This window comes from Aplysia californica, unplaced genomic scaffold, assembly GCF_000002075.1.
Source record: "Aplysia californica isolate F4 #8 unplaced genomic scaffold, AplCal3.0 scaffold01208, whole genome shotgun sequence".
Lineage (NCBI taxonomy): Eukaryota > Metazoa > Mollusca > Gastropoda > Aplysiida > Aplysiidae > Aplysia > Aplysia californica.
In genome coordinates, this window is record NW_004798478.1 from 91,427 (window position 1) to 102,475 (window position 11,049).

An 11,049-nucleotide genomic window follows, 5' to 3' on the forward strand; every position below is an offset into this window, starting at 1 on the left:
ACTTATTCTGCTCACCTCTCTAGCTTCAACAGCACAAGGTCTGCTTCGACTATCAAGGCACCCCGGAAATAGCAGGTCACAAGAGAGTGACAAATATACAAAAGAAGTAGAGGAAAATGACAATAGTAAGGATCAGGAAAGAAAAAGCAGCAGTTCCCTGATGTGGATCAGGCAGTTATGAGCGTGACATGATGAATCAGCCCATTTACAATTCTACTGTGCTTGAACGAGAAATGTCCCCCCTTTGGGAATGGCCAAAAGACACTACAGTCAGTGGCACTGCCGCGGGGGGTTGGGTGGCACTGTGGTGAAATCAGGCGCTCTTCAAAATAATAAAATCAAAGATTCCAACATTTTCTCAGCGCATTGGACAATTTTGATTGAATTTTTATTTTTGGAGCGGGCACTTTTAATGTCCACATAAAAACCAATTTCTGTGTGGATTTTATTGGAAAAACATTGACCAAAGGCACGAAATATTTTAATTTGCTGTTTCCAAGTACAATAGAGCTTTAGAACTCACCTAACTTTGACAGTCGTTTTCTTGCAAATTTTATCTCTGACATCAAGCAACTCCCACCCTCTCATCATAAGCAAGGCAATTTATGAACAAGCTTTGAAATTACCGAAATGAACAAGTTTGAAATTACCGAAATGAACAAGCTTTGAAATTACCGGTATATCAAAAACTCTCTATATATGCCCAAGTTTTGACGAGCGCCTGATTCCACCCCGTCAAGACACATAATAATTATTTTAGTGAAAAACACATGAAAGTCCCTCTGTGTTTCTCGGACAATTACAAGTACACATGTAGTTACTTACACACACACAAGACAAATGACCAAGTCCCAGTAGTTTTTTCTTTTTTTAAAACAAAAGTTTATTATTTGAGAACACTATCTGAAGACTAAAGTGGACAGCGAAACCGACCAAACAACGATCATTGAGGAGGGACATAGGCAGTAGTAGATCCTGCAACAACTGCTGGACACGGGATGGAAATATGAACACTGCCAAACACAGACTGACTAGGAAATACAGCAAAAAAGAATATTATACAAATTCAGCCGTAGCCGTTATCCTAAAAATTAAATCATAACATTTTCTCGGGAGCCAAGAGGGAGGAAAAAAAATTTAATAATAATTATTTAAAAAATGACAAACTCATCTGACCAAGGTCTCTCTCATAGTACTCATACACAGACACACACACAGGTGTTACATATATGTAGTAAGATAGAAATCTGAGACAATTCTAACTACCGGTGTCAGAGCCACGAGTCACAGTTGGGTTATCGCAAGTACAGAATACAGTAGTAGATCAATTATCATACATGATGGACCGTTTACCGGTAGCTGATTTCTTACACCGACGTAGCCATTACCATATTCCACGAATACACCACAATCTGGTCAACTTACGATGATCTTAGCGGGAGCCACCGATTATGAAGAAAATCTTAGTTGCACCAACCGATTAAGAAGAAATGGGAGGTGGGGGAAAAAATCCCTATGCAAAGATCTTACATATAATACAAATGAAATGTATTGCACATATAAAAACATATTACATCATGTGATTATTAGATTGAAAAGAGAAAGTTACGTTCAAGACAGCTGCTGTCTCTCTCTCTCTCTCTCTCTCTCTCCAGTCAAATCCCTTTTTGTCTGTTTCCACAACATACTCAAATTTGGTCGCTCTTTTATTCCTCTCTCTCACTCACTCACTCTTTCCCTCACTTTCTCCCCCTCCCCTCCTCTCTCTCCTACAGTAGTCTCCGCCGTAACACAGGCCGGCTCCAAAGCAAGCAGTTACATAAACTTGTGTAAATTGTAGCAAGGGAAACTGACGTAACCATCTCCCTTTGGGCGTGTGTGGGTCGCTTTCGTTGATAATGCAGCGAAACATGACTTTTGTCCTGGTTTAAACAGGATTCCCTGATCCCGGTTTCGTCTACAAAGGTGTTTACTGGAGGATGAAAAGAGGCAAAAAGACCCGACTCTCAGCACTGAAGTACAAACATGTCAGGAACACCAACTCTTTTTTTTTAAATAGTAGAGGGTTTTACGGCGCTCGCAACTGCATAAGGTCATATGAGAGCCAAAGGGTGGGTATCAACAGAGAAATCTTTACAGGGAATCAGACTTACTCTGCTCACCTCTCTAGCTTCAACAGCACAAGGTCTGCTTCGATAATGAAGGCACTCCAAAAATAGCAGGTCGCAAGAGTGTGACAGACACACAAAAGAAGTAGGGGAAAATGACAATAGAAAGGATTAGGAAAAAAGAAGCAGCAGTTCCCTGTTGTAGATCAGGCACAGTTATGAGCGTGACATGAATCAGCCCATTTACAATTCTACTATGCTTGAACGAGAAACGTCCCCCCTTTGGGAATGGCCTAAAGACACTACAGTCAGTGGCACTGCCCCGGGGAGAACACCAACTGTGTGCACCGACGACGATGAGCACTAACATGTCGGGATCAGATGCGAGGAAACTGTTGGTGATACATGTAGTCATAGGGAAGGGTGCCGAGTCACACGACTTTCTACGTAACCACTCCTGGCTTTCTACGTAACCACTCCTGACTTTCTACGTAACCACTCCTGACTATCTACGTAACCACTCCTGACTTTCTACGTAACCACTCCTGACTTTCTACGTAACCACTCCTGACTATCTACGTAACCACTCCTGACTTTCTACCATCTGTTAAAACTCAATAAATGCATGGATGGCATCAGACATTCTCAAAGACCAACCACTCTAGTGATTGAATGAACAAGTACATCAAACGTTATCTGAGCCCAGCTCATTACTTAGTCTCGCCAAATGTCCGGCTGTCTACACTTGTCTGTTATGATGCACGATGTTCAGGTCACTGCGAAGGTTTTCCTTCCTCAAGCTTTACCTGTCGGTGTGTTTAACAGATCAAAGTGTAGGTTTAGACGAAGTGACAGCACGTTTTTGTACGTCGAAATTACACAGAAAAAAATATCGTCTTATTATATGACAAAAGCGTTAATCTGAGCGGAGCGTTCCTTTGTGGGGTGTGTGTTGAGGCGGAGACTTCTGTGTGAGGGCACACTACATCACACACACACACACACACACACACGCACACACACACACACACACACACACACAGGCCAGCACACAGGCCAGCACACAGTCCAATGGTGAAGGGAGAGACACTGATAGATCATGGGATGGCCTCGGTTGACAAACTGAAACCATGTCCTAAATAAAAAAAATAAAAAACAAAAAAACAAAACAAGAACATCTAACATCGTAGTAAAAGGGAACATACAAAAAACTTGTGACAAAAACCAGAACACAAAGACTCCACCCCAAAAGAAGAAAATAAAGTTGCACGGAGACCGAGTGCAACCAAACAAATTCACAGTAAATACACACAGATACTATATATATATATAATTATTTATATGTATATTTATATTTATAATATATATATATATCATTTCAATTATGCATAAAGTAATATATATATCCTGTAGGCTTGGAGATCCCTCCAGCCCCCAAAAGAGGTGACACAGAATCCCAGCACACAGTACAAGTACACACCGCACACAGCGTGTCGGGACACACCGCACAGTACAGAGTGTGTCCGTACACACAGCACAGTACAAGTACACACCGCACACAGCGTGTCGGGACACACCGCACAGTACAGAGCGTGTCCGTACACACAGCACAGTACAAGTACACACCGCACAAAGCGTGTCCGTACACACTGCACAGTACAGAGCTCGTCTGTACACACAGCAAAGAGCACGTCGGTACACACTGCACAGAGCTCATCTGTACACACCGCACAGTACAGAGCACGTCGGTACACACAGCGTACAGAGCTCGTCCGTACACACAGCGACACGGCAGGACAAAGGAATATCAGAATATCAACAGTCGACGCCAGCATAATAATACTACAGGAAGGAGAGCGGCACAAGAAATTTATCCCAAACAGAACAAAAACAAAAAGCATCATGTGCTACAGGATCGAAGCAGAAAAAGCTAACTAGAACTTAACGACCCACCCTCCCCCCAAGGAACATAACGATACGGTACCAAACATAAAAAGGATACAGTACCAAACACGGGAAGCCAGACCGAAGAGACCCGCCTCCCTTAGAAGTAACCACAGTCCTGACGCACACAACGCAGGATGTACAGAACACTGGACGTACAGAACAGCGTGTAGATGTACAGAACACTGTGACGTACAGAACACCGTGACGTACAGAACAGCGTGCAGATGTACAGAACACCGTGACGTACACAACACCGTGGACGTACACAACACCATGGACATACACAACACCGTGTGGATGTACACAACACCGTGGACGTACACAACACCGTGTGGACGTACACAACACCGTAGACGTACACAACACCGTGTGGACGTACACAACACCGTAGACGTACACAACACCGTGGACGTACACAACACCGTGTGGACGTACACAACACCGTGGACGTACACAACACCGTGTGGACGTACACAACACCGTGGACGTACACAACATCGTGGACGTACACAACACCGTGTGGACGTACACAACACCGTGTAGATGTACAGAACACTGTGACGTACACAACACCGTGGACGTACACAACACCGTGGACGTACACAACAGCGTACCAACAGGGAGGAAAGGCCCAACCAAGCTAAAACTCACCACAAATTACAAATAAATCTAACAGAAAGACTATCAGATAAAAAACAACAACAACCCAACAACAACAAAGAAACAAAACTAAAACAACTTAATCCCCCCCTCCAGCCTCCCTTTATTTCAAGGTCATCCACACACAAACTACAAAATAAACAGACGAAACTCATTTTCACACAACACAAACAAAAACACCAAGCAAAATAAAGTTAAAAAACCCCAAAAACCCCTCTTAAATCATGGTTCAACTAAGGGTAGACAGTCAGCAAGCTGTCAAACTCAAACTGTATCTGACCAAAGCTCAGACGACTAAAATGATAAAAACTTGCATCTATTCTCAAAACGACTTCCCAATCTATTCAAACTCCCAACAAAAATCATCTCCTGTGGTAAATTGTGAATCAAGACCACCCAAGAACATTGAAGCCAAGAAAAAAAATCGATACATTTCCCCTACTCCTTTGTTCCTCTAGTGCTTATCAAAACGCTCAACAAATAAAGTGAAAGAGACGGCCCAACCCCCATCTGTTATTCAAACTGTTTGTGAAATAATAAATTTCCAAACCTGCAAAGCTTGAGCATAGGAAGTAACTACAAGCAGAGAGATATATATATATATATATATATATAGATATATATATGTACATTGTACTTGATGAGACATGAGAGGACACGCGGTGACTGTGAGTCAGAGACATCGGCGACCATTTTGTGTACACACACAGAACAAGGAAATCCGCACATCACCATGAGAAAATTGACAGAATCATGATCATTGTGATAACTGTGACAGAGAGGGGAGAGAATCATGACAACTGTGATGATAGAGTGGTAGCAACCATCCCCATCAAAGAGAGACACAAGCAAGTGTAGACATTCAACATGGTTGTACAGTTCCCCCCGCCCACAAGACGCCCAAGTCGAACAGAAAAGTTCAACCTGTCGAAGTTCATACGGGAATGATTTTGTTTGAAAACCCAAAGAAAATGAACAAGTCAAAAAACAGAGCCAGGTGTGTTGAAAGAGTGATTTTTTTCCCACGCGACGTGTAGGACAAAGAATCATTGACGGACACGACGCTATACTCCTCAACTCAACGCAGTCCCAGATCAATATATATAGGAACATTTCCCGTCAAAATTGGACACAGGAGATTGTAGAACTTAGAAGCTGAACTGCATTTGATGATGAAACTTGACAAATTAACGGGGAGGGTGGGTGGGGGGTAGGCCCTATATTCTTCATGAAAAACAAGGACAGATGCTCCTCACTGAGAAAACATTGCCACAAAGAGGATACAGTACAAAAATAGTCCACCTCAGATGTTTAAAAGTTAGCAACCCTCCGACACAGAAACGATTCTCATGTGGTTTTCAGTACGTAGTACGTGTATGTAGATTTCTCAGGACCAAATTCTGGTCTCATATCACTGGCCAGCTGTTCACATGTACTAAGCCCAAAATTCTCAATTTCTTTTTTCCTCAAATTTTTGCAGTTTCTTCACCTCTTGTATTAGTCGTATGTGCTTGAGAAATATTTTGTTGAAATTCAAATCATAAATGTTAACAAGCATAAAGTACACACAACCTAGGCACGGTTTTTAAAGGAATGAAACAAGTTTTCTCTTGCTCCAGAAAACTATTTTGCTTTGAGGGTTTCGAGCAGTTGAACAGCGTGTCGACAGTGTGTGGGTATTTTTGGAAGTGGTCAGGGGTGTGTGTCCAGGAATGGGTCTGTTGTTGCAGCAGAGCAGAGCTGGCGCCGGGGGACTCTGTGTGTGCGTAGTGTGTGTTGTGTGTATGTATGTATGTATGTGTGAGTTGCGTGTATGTATGTATGTGCGTGTGTGTATGTATGTGTGTGAGTGTATGTATGAGTATTTGTATGTATGTGTGTATGCATGTATTGTAGGTGGTGTTTGTATGTATGTGTGTGAGTGTATGTGTGTGTGCATGTACGTGTGTGTGCATGTATGTATGTGTGTGTGTTGTTCCGGTAAAGTCAGGCGCTCGTCAGAATCATGAAATCGAAGAAACTTGACATTTTTTTTGTTGCTTATTGGGCAATTTCTATTGTAAGTTTTTGTTTGTTTGTTGTTTGGTTTACCACCTGTTATGGTCATTTAAAAACTCACCCCTGTGTGGACTTAACTGAAAAAAGCTGACCAGAGGTACAAAAAATGTAACTTTGCTGTTTCCAATGATTCTCCAGCTTTGGAAGTCACAAATCTTTGGCGGCCATTTTCTGGCTAATTTTACCTGACACTGGTCAACCCCCACCTCCTTTACTAGCAAATGTCTGGCCCTCTATTGAATAAGGTAGACGGGTATTTTTTCATTAAAAGGGACCCAAATGAACAAACTTTTAAGATTATACCAATACCAATTTTATACCAATACCAATATTATACCAATAGAACAACTCCACATGCCTAACAAATTTACGAGCGCCTGATTCCACCGAGCCCCGTCACGTGGAGTATCACAGAAAAAGGAACTGGGAACATAGCATGGACATTGACGCTACTCAACACGTAATTAAGCATTTAACAAGGTCATCAACAAGACATCAGAAGAAAACGCCCACTACTGGCGATGGATGAAGAATCGGAGACAAAAAGTGTCTTGTCAATGCTACCATTTCCTCGCCACTTCATCAAATTACTTTATACCTCAAAATTTTGAACATTGTTTTTTTCAAAAATTGCAGTTTCTTATAATTTGTTGTATTGGTTGTACGTGGTCAAGAAATGTTTTGTCAAAATTCAAATTCTAAAAAAGTAGAAAAAAGCAAGCAAAGATACACGAAACAAGTACAAAAGTTTTGTACAAATAAAAAGAAAGAAAGAGATATTTCTCTTCCCTGAACCATTATGTTATATATATGGGCTTTGGAAAATGTTCACAACTACATGACAAACTGCTCTCAGTATCCTACTTTCATTTCAGCTCTCACCATCGGACAAATCCCCCATCCCCACGAGCCCACAGCAACAGTGGGGGGACTCTCGTCCACTTTCTGTCATTGATGTAACATTTTCCTTTTCCTCTCAGCAAAATCTACGTGACACTAATGAAGAGATTCCCATCAGAGCTCAGTACTAGATCTAGTACTCTGCTACCAAAAATGGAGAGATGAAGAAAACAAAAATTAAAATATCTTGATCATTTCAAACAGGAAACAAACTCCAGTCCTTTCCTTTTCTGAGGCAAAGAACCTAACAACTACATCGTAAACATTCTACGTCACATGAACAAAGACTTTTCCAAGCTGTCAACATCACAGAATCCTCCACCATTTATGTCGCTTCACAGCTGCCTCAGTGCAAATCAAAAGAATCTGACAGAAAAAATTGAGGTTATGAGAGGGAAAAACAAAAGTTTGATATAAGAGGTATTGGTAGGGTCAAGACTATACTAGTCTCAGTCAATGATCGAAACTTGCTCAAAGTCAAAGAATTTTGAGAAAGAATTCACAAAACATTCAACAACTGCTAACAAAAGTAAGTGAATTGACAGTTTTCGTATGGTCAATATTTCGTCGGCGATATCATCCGTAGAGTCTAGCTGCATCTTTGAATATTACGAGAAAAAGTCTACCTAGCACGACCGAGAGGTCATACGGGAAAAAGGGAGAGCGACAGGCAGCGGTTCTGAACAGACCAGCGTGACCGGAGAAGAAAGATTGCATGAACAGGGTGGTAAATAAAATTCTCAAACACAGAAAGAAAGAATAAAGCCTTTTTTTCTTAAATGAAGAAAAAAACAAACAAAACAAGAAAAGAATGCATAGGCAAAACAAAACCTGAGAACAACTTGCTGGCTGCAGAGATCAAAGTTTGTTCAGATCCGATCCGGACAAAGTTTTTTTAGGTCAAGTTTCACTCCTCCATGCTGAACAAACGAAAAGAGCCCTTATTTTCTGCCTCCTTGGAAAACAACAGTCCATGTACATTACAGAACTGAGCTAACATATTTCATGTACATTACAGAACTGAGCTAACATATTTCATGTACATTACAGAACTGAGCTAACATGCTTCATGTCTGTTACAGAACTGAACTAGCATGTCTCATGTCTAGTACAGAACTGAGCTGACATGTTTCATGTACATTACAGAACTGAGCTAACATTATCCATGTACATTACAGAACTGAGCTAACATGCTTCATGTCTGTTACAGAACTGAACTAGCATGTCTCATGTCTAGTACAGAACTGAGCTGACATGTTTCATGTACATTACAGAACTGAGCTAACATTATCCATGTACATTACAGAACTGAGCTAACATATTTCATGTACATTACAGAACTGAGCTAACATATTTCATGTACATTACAGAACTGAGCTAACATGCTTCATGTCTGTTACAGAACTGAACTAGCATGTTTCATGTCTAGTACAGAACTGAGCTGACATATTTCATGTACATTACAGAACTGAGCTAACATTATCCATGTACATTACAGAACTGAGCTAACATGCTTCATGTCTGTTACAGAACTGAACTAGCATGTTTCATGTCTAGTACAGAACTGAGCTGACATTATCCATGTCTGTTACAGAACTGAACTAGCATGTTTCATGTACATTACAGAACTGAGCTAACATGTTTCATGTCTGTTACAGAACTGAGCTAGCATTCTCCATGCATGTACATTACAGAACTGAGCTAACATTCTCCATGTACATTACAGAACTGAGCTAACATTCTCCATGTACATTCCAACAGCTTCTCCAAATCCTGGTAATAGCATTACAAAGATAGCATTAAGCTAGACATCCCGCCCCCCTCCCCCCCTCCCCCACTCTGACTTAAAATAAGTTTTTCCACAAATATCAAGTCCTTCGTTTTCTTCCCAACCATTCTGTCCCTGAATCGTTGCACCATCACAGCCAGCAGAGACTGGCAACTGTGTGTGTGTGTGTAGCTTGACGACGCACGAGACAGAACCTGACGACGCATGAGACAGAACCTGTCTGAGGTGCTGAGATATTGTGTAGCATTATGAGACAGGGCCACATTTCAGAAATCTCTCACACTCACAACATCAAACAGATGTTGGACATGAAATAGTTTATGATGATGCACGCTGTCACTATTTGTGAGGAGTGTTACACAGTTTCAAATAGTTTCAAGTAATTCATGTTGTTATTTGTTGTTATCAATCCACATGTAATACCTGTAAATTTATGGCTTGATTCTCAAGCACGGCCTCCTTCAGAGACGTCGACTCTGACCCCAAGACCTCGTTAGTAGACAGCCACTGTGGCACAAACACAAACACTCCTCAACATTTCACCAATAAAGTCTCAAACTCAACAGTCACATTCAAATAAAACATCAAAGATTAAAAAAAAACAAAAAACATACAAAAATTGGGTGGTATACAATAATAAGAAAAAAACTGTCCAAAAAACCACATTATGTCAAAGTTCCAACATGTCCACCGATTGAGTACACGGTCCACATAATGATGGACCACTCCACAGGAATTCTTTGAGAAGGAAAAAAATCACCACTCAATACAATGAAGGTTGCGATGAAGTTACCAAAAATCTCTCTATAAAAACAAAATTTGCTATCAGTGACGTAAAAAAAGCCGTCTCGTCACGGACACAATGCCACTGTTGCCTGCGTCTTACATTTCACTTGACACTGTCGTCTGCTTCTCATTGGGGTTCTGGACCAGAGTGCCACAAAATCAGGGAAATCCCAATGGTTTGTTTTTCCGAAAAAAATTCAGGGGAATTAAATCAGAACATTTCGTCTGTCCCCTCACCCAACACTCTGCACTATTCCGTTTTCAACACCGGAACTCTTCTACGTCCCTCGCTCGTTGTGATTTTGCCAAGTGACATGACTCCACAACTGTAGTTGGACCCATACTATACGTATATAAATGCAAAATCCTGTGAAATGTACAAATATAATTCACTAAAAAAAAAGATGATTGAGTCTCCGTTGACAAGTATTGATGCATTGCTGTCACGAGTTTCCAACAATGATAATGCAAGTCACAGGAGAACCAAACGTGACAGGAAATGTATGTATGTGGAACAAAAAAATATGATAAGCTTTCTTCTTCTTCTTCTTTTTTTTCATTCCTCTGTAAGATTATACCAATAACTCTATATGCCCAAAAATTGACCAGTGCCTGATTCCAGCGTGTCATGACAGGTATATATGTACCTGTTACTCAACTTCATTTTCTTGTGTCTGTCTGTGTTCTATTTTTTCCTCCGTAACTCTCCGACCAGAAGGCAACAGATTCTCTCCTACAACTGTACAAAAGTGAAAAAAATTTCCTCAAGACATGAACAAACTGCGGGGCCTGCCATACAAA